The sequence below is a fragment of the Leuciscus leuciscus genome, assembly GCF_965113295.1.
Source record: "Leuciscus leuciscus genome assembly, chromosome: 16".
Lineage (NCBI taxonomy): Eukaryota > Metazoa > Chordata > Actinopteri > Cypriniformes > Leuciscidae > Leuciscus > Leuciscus leuciscus.
In genome coordinates, this window is record NC_138740.1 from 38577529 (window position 1) to 38591921 (window position 14393).

The 14393-nt window shown below is 37.8% G+C and overlaps 1 protein-coding gene and 1 long non-coding RNA gene across 4 annotated transcripts in view; both read left to right on the plus strand.

Annotated features, from left to right (window-relative positions):
- The window catches only part of LOC309476989 (uncharacterized protein), a 423389-nt gene that overhangs the window by 2694 nt on the left and 406302 nt on the right, over positions 1-14393 (plus strand). The gene's annotated exons all lie outside the window — the stretch shown is intronic.
- Positions 8067-10542, plus strand: LOC309477048. 2 transcript variants are annotated; one of them, XR_014198499.1, is made up of 3 exons: positions 8067-8984; positions 9172-9829; positions 9927-10542. It is a non-coding gene; the product is annotated as an uncharacterized lncRNA (long non-coding RNA). The 2 variants fall into 2 exon arrangements; XR_014198500.1 differs by lacking the exon at positions 8067-8984 and having other exon boundaries at positions 8998-9829.

Consider the following 14393-nt stretch of genomic DNA (forward strand, 5'->3'; position numbering starts at 1 on the left):
CTGAGTTTTACAGTAATCTTGATTGTAAGCTGACAGATACTGCTGGTTGTGTGTTAATATGCTTTCCGGTAGCTCTGACAGTAGAGTGGTACGATGGGTTTCATGGGTTCGATTCCCAAATCGAGTTTTCAAACAGAGTGTTAGCGCTTGCAACGCCAAGGTCATGGGTTCGATTCCCAGGGAAAGCAAGAACTGATAAGAATGTAAATGTGGAGCTTGAAATGCAATGTAAGTTGCTTAGGATAAAAGTGTCTGCCAAATGCATAAATGTAAATATATTTGATCTGCAACTTTAACAACACAACAGCAATGTTGAAACGTTTTGTATAGTATACTTGTATATTCAGAGCTTATGACACTATTGGATGAGACCCGGACTGAGCTGATGATGACATCACTGTTTTCTCCAGAGCTGATTTGTGAACTATTGAACTATAATTGATGATCTTTACACGTTATTGAACCGAACTGAATCAACACTGAACTGAATTCAACTAAAATGTTGTATGTCTAAAGCCGATCTACAGCAGATTTGAATTGTGTTTGCATCATTGATCATTACTGTTTATGACTGTGAAGCTTTAAAACGATCTGTATCTTGTCCTGCAGAGGTGCCAAAACTTTTTAATACAAAGAGACAAAAATCAAACATGTAATTAAAGTAAATGTTGTATCATTTCCAACTATATGATGTGCTATGAGGAACACCATCAGCATGACGGGTGTCTAAAGCAAGTGTAAACACACACAAATAATCATTGGAGTGAGGAAAAGGGGGAGACACGGTGGCGTACGGCAAAGACTGAAGCGGCAAGGCCATCGTCGGATACCTCTTCCTTCAATCATCCTCGCCAACGTCCAGTCTCTTCGTAATAAAGTGGACGAGCTCCAGGCAAGAGTAAAGTTCCTTTCGTAATATAGAAATGCCTGTCTTCTCGCTTTGACAGAGACATGGCAGAACAGGATCCACTCTCTGATCTTGAGCTGGACGGGTTTGGGGAACCTGTCCGTTTTGACGGAGACTCCACAGTGACGGGAAAATCACTCGGTGGAGGCTTATGTAGGGTGACCATACGTCCTCTTTTTCCAGGACATGTCCGGCCGGGATTTCGAGATCACCCAAAATATCCGGGATTCGTATTTTGCTTTCTATCGTCGCCATTCATTTTGTTTACATGCACACCTTTTGATTCAATAGGACTGAATTAATTCCGATTGGTGAATCTGAATGTAGTGTTTACATGAACGCTAAAGAGGAGGAGGTATGGTCACCCTAGCTTATGTCTTTATATAAATAAGAAATGGTGCAATACAGTGATCATCAGAGAAACATTGTGTACCTCTGATATAGAACTTTTGTCTGTGTCTTTACGCCCGTTTTTTCTGCCCAGGGAATTCCCACAGATATTCGTCACACGTGTTTACATTCACCCGAAGGCTAATGCAGATTTAGCAACTGGGGCTATGGTGAAGTGCGTGCAGCGGCTTCAGGGGATTTCATCCTGAAGCACCAAATTTCATCATGGGCGATTTTAATAACTGTAAACCAGGGAAGTCCCTGTGTAACTTTTATTAATATGTCACCTGCGCAACACGACGGACCAAAGGTTTGGACCTATGTTAAGGATCCGTCAAAGGTGCTTACAAATCCTACAGCAGAGCTCCACTCGGCATGTCTGACCATAACTCTGTTTATTTGGTTCCGTCTTACAAAACGGTACTGAAGAGAAACAAGCAGGAACGGAAGTGGGTTCTGGTTTGGTCAGAGGACTCAATCCAGTGTCTACAGGAATGTTACGGCTGCACTGACTGGGATCTATTCAAAAATGAATGTAAGGACATTGATGAGCTCACAGAGACTGTCTCCGCATATATCACCTTCTGTGAGGACTAGTCATCCCTCGTAAACCCATTTTCATATATCCAAATAATAAACCATGGGTCTCCAAATCTGTCAAAAGCATAATTAATCATCGAAATATTAGTTTCAATCAAGGTAACATGACTCAATACTAGGGTTGGGTACCGAAACCCGGTTCCAATAGAGAACCGGTTCCGACGTAAACGGTAGTATCGAGACCGAATAAGAACGCAACTTTCGGTGCCTGATTTCGGTGCCTGACTTTTTTCACCGCCCCCTATAAAACATCTCGCGGCACGAATGATCCAATAACAAAACATCTCCAGTTAACCAGCAGAGCATTCATTTAGTTCGTTTGTTAAATAAGAGACGATCTAGCGCTGAACTGTGTTTTTTTAAATGATCAAAGTGCTCATTGCCTGCGATCAGTGGCTCGGATTCTTGTGGCTCGCGCACACCGCACTTTCTTCACGCGCGCTTCAATACGTTGGACGCGCTTCAATACGTTGCAGAGATCGATCTATTATATGAGTATGTGCGCGGAGAGTTTGTGTGTGCGTGCTCGCGTCTCAGATGAGTATGTGCGCGAGTGTGTGTGTGTGTGTGTGTGTGTGTGTGCTCGCGTCTCAGATGAGTATGTGCGTGAGTTTGTGTGTGTGTGTGTGAGCTCGCGTCTCAGATGAGTATGTGCGCGGAGAGTTCCGCGCGTCTCGTGTGTGTAGAGTTTGTGTGTGTGTGTGTGTGTGTGTGTGTGTGTTCGCGTCTCAGATGAGTATGTGCGCGAGTTTGTGTGTGTGTGTGTGTGTGTGTGTGTGTGTGTGCTCGCGTCTCAGATGAGTATGTGCGCGAGTTTGTGTGTGTGTGTGTGTGTGTGTGTGTGTGTGTGTGTGTGTGTGCGCGCTCGCGTCTCAGATGAGTATGTGCGTGAGTTTGTGTGTGTGTGTGTGTGTGTGTGTGTGTGTATCCTCTTCGGGTAAGTCTAGTATTTTAATGCCAACTGCAAATCTTGCATATCAAGTATGAATATCAAGTATATTTATATGAGGCTATACTATGTGTGTTAAATATTTCTGCTCAGTGTCAGATATTTCTCTGTTTTGTAAAAGTCTATAATATATAATACGTTATATAATATATATAAATAATATGAGAAGAACATTTTTTGATCGGCACAATTTTTTATTTAATCAGAAATCAGAAAATCTTTTTCAGAAAACACACACAGGTATTATTTTTTTGATAAAGTGTGTGCGGTTTATTTTTTTGATAAAGTGTGTGCGGTTTCGTTTTCTTAAGTACCGGTTTAAGAACCGTTTAAGCACCGGAACCGTTTGAAAAATACCGAGTAGGTACTGGTATCGGATAAAACCCAACCGATACCCAACCCTACTCAATACAAAGTACTTCAAAAACAAGCTAAAAAGGAACTCAAGCTTGCAAAACTTAATTATAAGGACACAGTTGAGACCATGCTGAGCACAGGTAGCTCACATCCTGCATGGGAGGGTGTGAAAGCCATGATGGGGATGCAGCCTAAGAAGTGTCCGATTTCCCTAAATGGCATGTCAGACCTTGCCCTCTCAAATGACCTGAACATTTTTTATAATCGTTTTAATATTCTTGATTTTAGTGAGGAGCTGTCAGTTTTTAATAACGTTGCCCCTGGGCAAGGTAAAGTCCAGGTTGACAGAAACAAGGTCCTGACAATCTTCAGAGGTGTAAAGGAAAGGAAAAGTCCCGGCCCCGATGGCATTGGAGGCCGTATATTAATGAACTGTGCTGAACAGCTGGCAGACATTTTTTCTTTTATTTCCAAAATGTCCGTACTTCTCCACACTGTTCCTCGCATTTGGAAAGACTCAATTATTGTCCCGGTGCCTAAAAATAAAGCTCCAGAGTCTCTTAATGACTTTAGGCCAGTGGCGCTCACGTCCCTCACTATGAAGACATTAGAGAAGATTGTGAAGGACGAACTTTTGAACTACTAGATCCGTTTCAATTTGCCTACAGACCGAACCGGGGAGTGGAAGACGTACTCTTTTTAACTTGATCTGCACACATCTTGAGGTTGCAAAGAGCTTTGTGCGGCTGCTTTTTATTGACTTTTCTTCAGCTTTTAATTGCATCCAACCACATATCTTAGCAGGGATTTTAAAGAGTACCTTAATATCAATCCTTGTCTTATCTGTTGGTTGATTAACTTTTTAACTAACAGGTCTCAACGCGTGAGAGTGAATAATATTTTAGCCGATGTCCTCTTTTCCTCCACTGGTTCCCCCCAGGGCTGCGTCCTCTCCGCAATCTTATTTATTTTATATACAAACGCATGCCAAAGCCAGCACACTAGGCGTCATATCATTAAGTTTGCTGACGACTCGGTAATAGTGTCGCTGCTGACACACAAGGACCCTGAGCATGGCGCTATTTTAAATGATTTTACAGAGTGGTGTAAGTCGTCTTTTATTAACATTAACGTGGCAAAAACTAAAGAAATGTTGATCGATTTTAGAAAGCTATAGGTTGTTTTAATAAGTCAATGTGAGTTGTGGACTTTTTTACCAGTAGGGATGGGACGATATGAAAATTTCATATCACGATTATAGTGACCAAAATTATCGTGATTATCAATATTATCACGGTTTTGTTCAAATGAGATGAAAGTGTTCAAAAAGAACTGATGCTCACACTGAAAACAGTTTTATATTTGAAAATCAACAAACAACAAATAAAACAAGCAGCTCTATGACCTTTTTTAAGCAAAAATGTTGTGGCATTTCCTTCCTAATGACCGTCGTCAATAGCAACGCATTATAACACAGCGCGCATCCATGGATCACAACGGACGCGCACGCGCTCTCTCGTTTCATTCAAATACAACTTGCCGTCTTGCGTCTCCGTTTTTGATTGTATTGAAAATGAAATCAGAGTTGATTTATTGTTTACAGAGTTTGATAATATTGTTGTGATCATCTTGTCTGGACGATTGTTTTGTACGCTGTGCAAAATATATAACGTTAGTTATAAACAGGTAAGATTTAAAACATTAATCTCAATTCAATATGTCCCTGTAATTATGTGGTAAAAAAAATCGGTGTAATAAGTGTACAATGATATACTTTTATCCCTTAAATGTCACTCTTATTAGTCTTGTTTGAACGTGTTTGTTCGTCTTTGGCTCAAAGCCGCACTTGTTGCGAACTTTTCTTCGCGGAAGCTTCACGTTTATTTCAAGTGAGTGAGATCAAATATTTCAACTCAAACCAACATTTTGTGCCCAATTATTTCCCAGACGTAACGTTAGTTTTGGTATTGAGGTCAAAGTTAACTTGCCTTGCGTTCGCTATAAACAGTGGGTGATGGTCACACAAGACGACTCGGCAGATTTGAAGTGTTTCCCCCCTATTGTAGTGACCATCCTCGATTAAGTTTCACTCAGGACTTTTGTTAAAGACAAAATATGACCACACCTCAGATTTGGTCCTCTTAAAAGGCTGAAAAATCTCCCGAGCACAGCCACTGCCTTCCGCCATTCCTTCTGGAATAAAAAAACAACAACATTGCGCGCTGCGCCTGCGCCAGACTGTTGCTGGCTGGACAGGATTTACAGTGAGTTATTAAAATCGCAATAATCAAACACGGTTTTAATGATAATTACATTTTAAACGATAATACTAACCGTCAGTACATTTAATCGTGGTTTATAGTGAAACCGGTAATCGTCCCATCCCTAATTGTAAGGTTGTTGTTTTGAATAATCTGTGTGTTATTGATGTCACATGCTGCTGCACAACGAATCACCCCTCGGGGATAATAAAGACTCCTTGAACCTTGAAACACAAATAATCATTGGCGATGCAACCTAAGACGTCACATGTTGACTACGCCACGCTGAAGAAAAAGCCCTACTAGACTGAATATACAGATCCAGACCCAAATTAATAGAGTGAGAGAAATTAATAGAAAGAGTGTGAGAAATTAATAGAAAGAAATTAATAGAAAGAGTGAGAAAAATTAATAGAAAGGATGAGAGAAATTAATAGAAAGAGTGTCCAGGTTATAATTTACCCTAAAAACCAAAAGGAATAATAATTATAATAATAATAATAATAAATGCATTTTTTTGCATTATGACATAGTGATGACCCCTACATTTTATTTTTGTAATGTTAAATTTTTTATTTATTTTTATATCATTTATGCATATTTTTCTAAAATAAAAATGTGCAAGTAAAACATCCAAATGTAACGGGTAAAATAAAATAAATTTGTAATGAATTGTGCCAAAATGTTTGTTCATGTTGTATAATAATCCTAAGATATTCATTAAATATAATGTATTAAGTGCATCTAACAGAAAGGGATATGGAGACACCTACAGGCGACTAGGGTAAGCTGAGAGTGGAGTCGGCCATTTTCTCCTCAGTCTTACGCAAGCTGTCGAGGAGAATGGTAGGTGGAAAATCTCTCTCCGGTCGAACAGAAATAAAATGTTGTCTGGGATGATTTTATTTCTCTTTAAGGTCAAAATTGTTCTTTTAAAATTATTTTATTTCATTTTTGAGTCATAAGAGATATAGAGTTGATGGATAATTGATGTTTTATACCGAACTCACTGTTGGATACATTAGGAGCACACAGTATTTCTTATTTCTCTGATGATATTAGACCTGGATCTCTGTGCTCGATCAGAGTCGTGCTTTCCTTCTTGCAGCAGGTGTTGGAGCGAAGGCTGTCTCCCTCCGCCCTGAAGTCTATGCTGCCGCCATCTCAACTCACCACGACTTGGTGGAGGGTAAGACAGTTGGGAAGCATGACCTGGTCATCAGGTTCCTTAGGGGGGTCGAGGAGATTAAATCCACCCCGCCCTCCTTCTTCACCCTCTTGGGATTTGTCTCTGGTGCTCAGAGCACTCCAGAATGCCCCATTTGAGCCCTTGCAATCGGTAGACTTGAGAATTATGGGAGTGAACGACTGACAGAACGTCTCTGTTACGCATTTAACCCTTGTTCCCTGAAGGAGGGAATGGAGACGTACGTCCCTTCGCCACACCTCCTGTACCGGCTGGGTCAATTGCTCAGCTCCTCAGCAAAAACTGAAGTGCAATCGCACCTGCTGCTCATTATATACCCACACTGCTCATTATACTCGCGTTGTGAGGAGCAAATGATTGAACGATTGCTGGTCAATTCTGAAGGTTTTATTAATTCGAGACTACAGAATAGCAACTGCATTAAACAGAATTCTTTTTTTTTCTTTTTTTTATGGACACTAAAAAACACTGGGTTAAAAACAACCCCCTGGGTTCACGGTAAAAACTTTTATCTAAGATAGTTATAGTTCCTTCTTCCATAGAACTCTGAAAAAAACTGAAATTAAACCACTAGATCATAAACCTAAAAGCAGATGAATAAAGATCAAGAGAGGGAAAGGTGTATTGAACATTTTCTCCTCAATTCTTGTTTGAGCAATTATAATACTTTTAAATCTATTAAATAAGCTGTGCCAACTATAGCACAATCTCCTTCACTGATGTAGGGTTCTTTTAAAACTGACATGAGCTTTCTGCCATTTCTTGATAAGATCAGACATGAGCAGCTTGTAACACCTCTGGTTATAACCCTGATGAAGAAGTTTACTTCTACACTCAAAGAGAGAGAATTTTATAAATTATATATTATATATTAGAAATGTATGATGGACTATCACAGCACTTTGTCTACCATGTCACACCATCTTCAACATTTGTATTTTGTGCCGTATTTAGTGCAAGGGATTAATACCGGACGACTGAAAGGTCATGTAAGACAAAGACAGATTGAACTTAAATAGTAAAGGTCAAATAAATAAACAAAAACTACCAACTATATATCTACATGTATAGATGAACCAATGCAAATGTTCTGGTGATAAAAGTGATACAACAAGAAGCGAACACATTTTTAGAAAAGAATAGTGAATTATCTATAATGTCAAATTTCACCACAGATCTTTGAGGAAACAGATTACAGCAGTTTATAGACTCACATCACTTTCTGAAAGAAAAGCACAACTTTAGAGTGATATAAACCCCAAAAAACAAATACAAATAAATGGATTCCTCATGAACTTTTAAGCAATTAATAAGACAGTTTGATCATTTTTGTGGCATTGGTTTTAAGTGAATTGGAATCAAACACACCTGATTCAACTTATCAGCTCATTAACCCATGTGATAATGAGCTGATGAGTTGAATCAGGTGTGTTTGATTAGGAAGAGAAAGGAAATGTGCAGTGTTGGGGTTCCTCCAGGAGCAGGGTTGAAGAACACTGCTCTATTGACACTGCTTTCCAAACAAAAAGTGAAACTGCTTTAGAAATAAATCATCTGAAATGTTTGGGGGAAACCCTGTTGAGCAACCCCTTTTAACCCCTTTTGAGCAACCCCTAGGTCAGAGTGACTGGTCAAAAGTCAAAGATAGATGAACATAGATATATGAGGTGACAGCTTTAAGAGCTTTAAGAGAATATAGCAGATCTTGCATTATCTCATGTCTGTAGAGATGGACATAGACATATTTTGATATAAAGGTACACCACGTTATCAATTAAAAAATACACTCGATCTTACAGCACAGAAGAAATAATCAAACATATCACAGCATATAGTAGACAATATATGATTAAAGAAATCAATAAAATCTAAAATAAAAATAATATATAAAGAATAACTAATAAAATAAATTATATGAATAAAGACATTATCATAAACATTGACATTGAAGTGTCATCATTTCTTGGACTTCATGAAGGTTGTGATGAAAAAAAAATCTTTTTTAGTGATATTCTGTGGAGGTACTTCAGATAAGAAAAAGAGATTATGCTCTTTTAGTATAGAAATAAAAATATAAATCATAGGATAAAACAGATAGTATTGAGGTGGGAGTGTGTGACTGTGTTTGAGTTTCCAGATATTCCAGTGATTATAATAACTCATGCTGGCTGATACTGAAATTGAAAGTGAAACTGCATCAGTGTCTATAGCATTACCAGAGGAGGAGTTTAACCTTCACTGTATAAAAGCTTTCTGTGCAGTCTGATCTCTCAGCGCTGCACTGGATGTGTCCTCTCTTCTGCTCATCACAACGTAATTAAAACACTTTATCTTTAATTGTTTTGTAAAGAGATTTTTATTAATTAATTAAATCCAGACATGTATGTCTCTATTATAATGAAACTGAATTATAATATATAATGTAAACCTGTATTGCTCAACAATCATTAACTGATGTTAAACTTCACTCTGAGCTGAACTACTGTATTATTTTGAACAGATATTACCAAAGTCAGAATATATGAGGGATTACAGCATGGGAAAATATGTGTTGAGCTTCACAAACTACAGGATAATTAAACGTGACAAGAGAGAGAGAGAAGAATGGGGATCCAAAAGGACAAAACGTTACAATCTAATGAACCAAAAAAGACGCCTAGTCAGACGCAGCAGTATTAGTAGTGGAAAACCAAACTGTGAGTATTTATGATGTTTAATATAAAACTGTCCTATTTCATCATCATCAGTGTTTCATCTTCTCTGGTGTCTGAATGTGTCACATAAATTCAAAACTATGAATTTTCTATATTGGAAAAGCAAGAAGCAAATTACAGTTGTGGTCATGAGTTTATATAGTTATTTTGTTTATTTCACCATGTTTATTAAAACATCTTTTAGCAGCACACGTGAAATTAAGTTAAGGTCTGTTATGCTTATTCTTATTTATTTTGTTAATAATACCCACATTTTGTAGATTCTGCAACTTGTATGTAAATGTATATCCACAACTGTAAGCTTTTGGCAGATCTTTCCATCAGTGACACTGATTTATTAATTGTCGCTGTTTGAGGAGGAATTGCTATAATCTGATGTTTGTGTTCTTCATTCACAGTTTCTCATGTTTCACCGATTCATTGTGATGTTTAGTCACAGAAAAGGTGAGACACACACAAATACAGAGAAATAGTGAAAACTGAAGCAGAAATCTGATGTTATATTGATCTTTGTGTTATATTTCTGTATTTCTCCTTTCAGAAAGCAGCAGTGTGATTCATCTAACCTGATAAATATTCTCCATCATGTTCCTTTTTCAACAAATAATAAGTTCATGGTTCAGACACTGTTACTGTAGATGAATGTGTATGCATGGATATTATATTTATGTAGTACATGTTTGTATTTCATGAATATAGTACATGCTTTCCTGAACACATCTGACCTGAATCTGAGTTTTACAGTAATCTTGATTGTAGGGTGTTAGCATTAGCGTTAGCGCTTGTAACGCCAAGATCATGGGTTCGATTCCCAGAGAAAGCAAGAACTGATAAGAATGTAAATGTGTAGCTTGAAATGCTCGCTTAGAACCTCGCCGGAGGTGATATGGAAAAAAAAGTACCTGGAAGCAGGTACAGGTACAACTTTTACACAGTGGAAAACCAAACAAAGTGGTAAATGGTGGTAAATGAGAACATTGGTGCATTGTGGTTTGGCCAAAAGTTTCTCCTAAACCAGGCTCTACAGCCCAAATCAATCGCAGGGGAGATTAAGTCCTCCTTAAACCACTATACATAATTAGGGAGGGCAGCAAATAAGAGATGCATAAGTTTATTTATAATTGCAAGAAAGAAAGAAAGAAAGAAAGAAAGAAAGAGATGTGATTAGGAATGATAAGTCAGTAGGCCTGTGTAGTTTCTTCATTCACTGTGACCTGTACCTGCACTGGACAATTTCACATGTATTTTGTGTATTTTCAAAATACTGTATTCCCATGTATTTATGCCCATCTCTTCATATAGGGATATTATAATAATTATGTAATATCAAGAAAGATATTAAGGCACTTAAGGTAACATTATTATATAATACTATATAAATGTTAAAATGTTCACATCTCTCCACATCTAATTCCTAAGAACTAGAAAAGACACATTTTCAAAACACAGTTTAACCAATCCTAATCAAACACACCTAAACCAGCGAATCATCTCTTCATGATGACCAGAAACCCGTGTGTTGAAGTTTGGAGATGAACACTGCGTGACTCTGATCCTTCATCAGCAGAACTGGACACCACTGACCGACACACTTCTCATGTCTGTGCAGTTTTATGGAAATATGAGAATATGCTGAGATATTCACCCATTTTTCCATTGACATTGTTGAATTTGTAAGATTGCAACTCAGTAATGGTTATGACACTCAAAAGCTCCTTTGATCAAATCTGTGCGGTCTGAGGATGTGAGCTATATTTAATGAAGACTGACATCAAAATGACACTGATGGCACCAGCAGAACATTCACAGTCACAGACAAACAGAGCTGTTCAACCTAAGTGTGAAAACACGTCACTTTAACCCCTTTCACACACACAGTCTTTATGGTAAATTACCGCTAACCAGTAAGGGAAGTTGTAACATTACCGGTTGATTACCAGTAATGTGCTCTGTGTGAACGCAGAATGAAGATTATGATCACGTATGAATCAGATCTCGCTGATGTAATCATAAAGTTCTTATGGAGATGACGTGATTACTCTGTGCTGTTTACAGTAAGATAGTTTATCTGTTTAAATATGCGCTAGATGATCATTTTGACCGTTCCGACACGTCTTGCAGCTTTTATTATTTTATTTTATTTTATTGCAACAGTAATTTACCGGGATTGCTGTGTGTCGCCCTGATGGATTAAACACCCACAACAGCATCAGACACTGCTTTACATGCTAAAAAAAAAGTACGTACAAAATTAAAAGTAACCAGAATATGGTGAAATTCCTTTCGATTCATCACTCATTACATGCTTTTACATAATACATTTAACTGGAAGTTGTTCTGAAAAGTTAAATTAACTGGTCAAAGTTTCATAGAAATATAAACCCTATTCACATTTCTCCTCATGTTTCAACAAACTAACACAAGATGTCACTGATGACACTGAAAATAAAATTTCTTGTAAACTCATTTTTGAAAACCTTGAAAAGTTAAAAATAACAATAAAACAAGTGACTATTTTAAAGTATTTTGTTCATCTTTACACTTCATTTTCAACTGTTAAAGGAGTCGTCGGATGCCCGTTCTCCACAAGTTGCTGTGATTCTTTAGGGTCTTCATATAAAGTTTGTAACATACTTTGGTTAAAGCTGCCGTCGGCAAAATTTTTTTGATCATATTCAGTGTAATCGACACTATAATCCGACAGAACAACATAAATAAGGTGGTTTTAGAAAAAAACCTGAGCTTCTAACTCCACCTGGAGCGTGTTATTTGTTTTGCAAAAATCCAGCGCTGCCGCTTCATCAGGTCCAATCAGCGCAGGGGGGGGTGAGATCTGACTGTCAATCACAGGTCGTGCACACGCCACAGATCCCCCCTCACTCGCGTACGTTAACCCTCTGGGGACCAAGCTGTTTTTGGGGCCCTTGAGATGTTCTGACATGCTCTGACATTTGTGCTTTTTTCAGTTATTTATAAACATGTTAATGGCAAAGGTGTAAATTCACTCTATATAGCACAAACAGGCCTACCATAATATGCGAGCAACATGTATGTAGATGTTTGTATTTTTAAGAGAATAATGTTTATGCGTGGTTATTTAAAAAAATAAAAATGAAAGTTGCTGAAATAAGACCACACAACTCATACAAAATATGTGCCCACAAGACTTTTGACTAATGGATGTTGTCCCTTTCAGTTCTAGCTTCAAAATTATGTGAAAATAGTCTTGCTTTATCGTTCACAAAAAAAAATACATTGATTTAAATGGTGTAAAACAGGTTTTGCTTGGAAAGCCAATATGTGAGGGGGAGGAGTAGTTTACACCTTAGTCCCACCCCCTCTGCATAATGACTCTGCATAATTAGCCATTCATTCAGGTGTGACACTGACTGAGCCACAATGCAAAGACAAAATATATATTTTGAAGAAGACTTATATTGACCATTTAAGATTTTGCTTACATCTATCTTGTAAATATGTTTTGCTATTTTATTAAAAAGGTTACAATTACAACAATAATTACAATTTCAGCAATATTTCTGCAAAAAAGTACTCTTTCTTTGTAAAAAAAAAAAAAAAAAGATTATAGGCCTACATTTTATCATATGTATTCATTAGTTTGAATATAGCCAACATTGGAACATCTTAGTCTATGACTTTATTTTTGACAAAATAGTATTTTATATATATGAGCAGAAAAGCTTATTTGATGTGACAGTATATTCTACAGTAAAAACTGTACCCAAATCTAGTCAACAAAATGTTGTCTTTCATACTTCGCCTGACTGTAACGCAGTAACTGTAACTGTAAAAGCAGTTTATTCTTTCACACACAGACGCGCGATTCATATTTAGGCTAAACACTCTTTACAAATATGTACCCTTCATTCATCTCACAGAAACGCGATTCATTTTAGGCTAAACAGTCTTTACAAATATGTACCCTTCATTCATCTCACAGAAACGCGATTCATATTTAGGCTAAACAGTCTTTACAAATATGTACCCTTCATTCATCTCACAGAAACGCGATTCATATTATAGAAACGCGATTCATCTTTTTGTTTACATAAGCCTACAACGTTATTCCATAATGTTATTCCATAACGTTATTCCACATTAACACTTGAGAAAGGATAACTTAGCCTACCTCACTCCTCAGCGGGATCTGCTCCTCATATCAGCACGGAAAATTTTCTCCATAAGGTAGGCTATATTATGCCTCTTTGTTTACAGCTGATGTGGGGGCGTTTCACAGACTGAAATGGTTCTCAGAATTTGCGTTTGAATAGCACGCGCTCTCCGGGGCGTGGTCAAATTACTTTTGAATGGCTCGTAATGAGCTCGACTGGAGTCGCTCTCTTTTTATACAGATTACAGAAGCTGATAATATTTGTTTTTTATATAAATTACTTCATTTAAAAGCTGCGATCTCAAGCTTTATGCCCGTGGGTCTGTTTGCCTGTTTGACTGAATTTTCGCACGCGTTTCAAACGGGAGTTCACTGACAGAGAGAAGGCAGAAATCGCATCATGTTAAAGTTTCTTTATTTGTCAAAAAGCAAAACACTTTATTTTTATTGTGAATATACAGAAAAAAAATAGAAACTGAACAGGATCGATTGATGTATTACACGAAAATGAAAGATCAAAATTAACAGAGCATTTAGTGTTTATTTTCATTGCTAAAAAAAAAAAACGAGCAAAACGCGCGGCCGCGTTTTTGGTCCCCAGAGGGTTAATATCACATGCACACGCCACGCCTGAAGTTCGCCTGGAGATTGCATGAAGCGTGATGGCGGAGAGAAAATCTTCTAACAAGCTTCCAATTCCTCGGTTATTGCTATCTATGGATAGATTAGCCAGGGCAGCCTACCTCCGAGTCCATGGTGTTGATAGATGCTGAAGAGACGGACGCGTTCACAGAAAATCAGGTACACACGCACAGTGAAGCACTGACGAGCACGACCTCGATGGGAGGGTGCTCGCTGGTAGTGGGGAGGGGCATG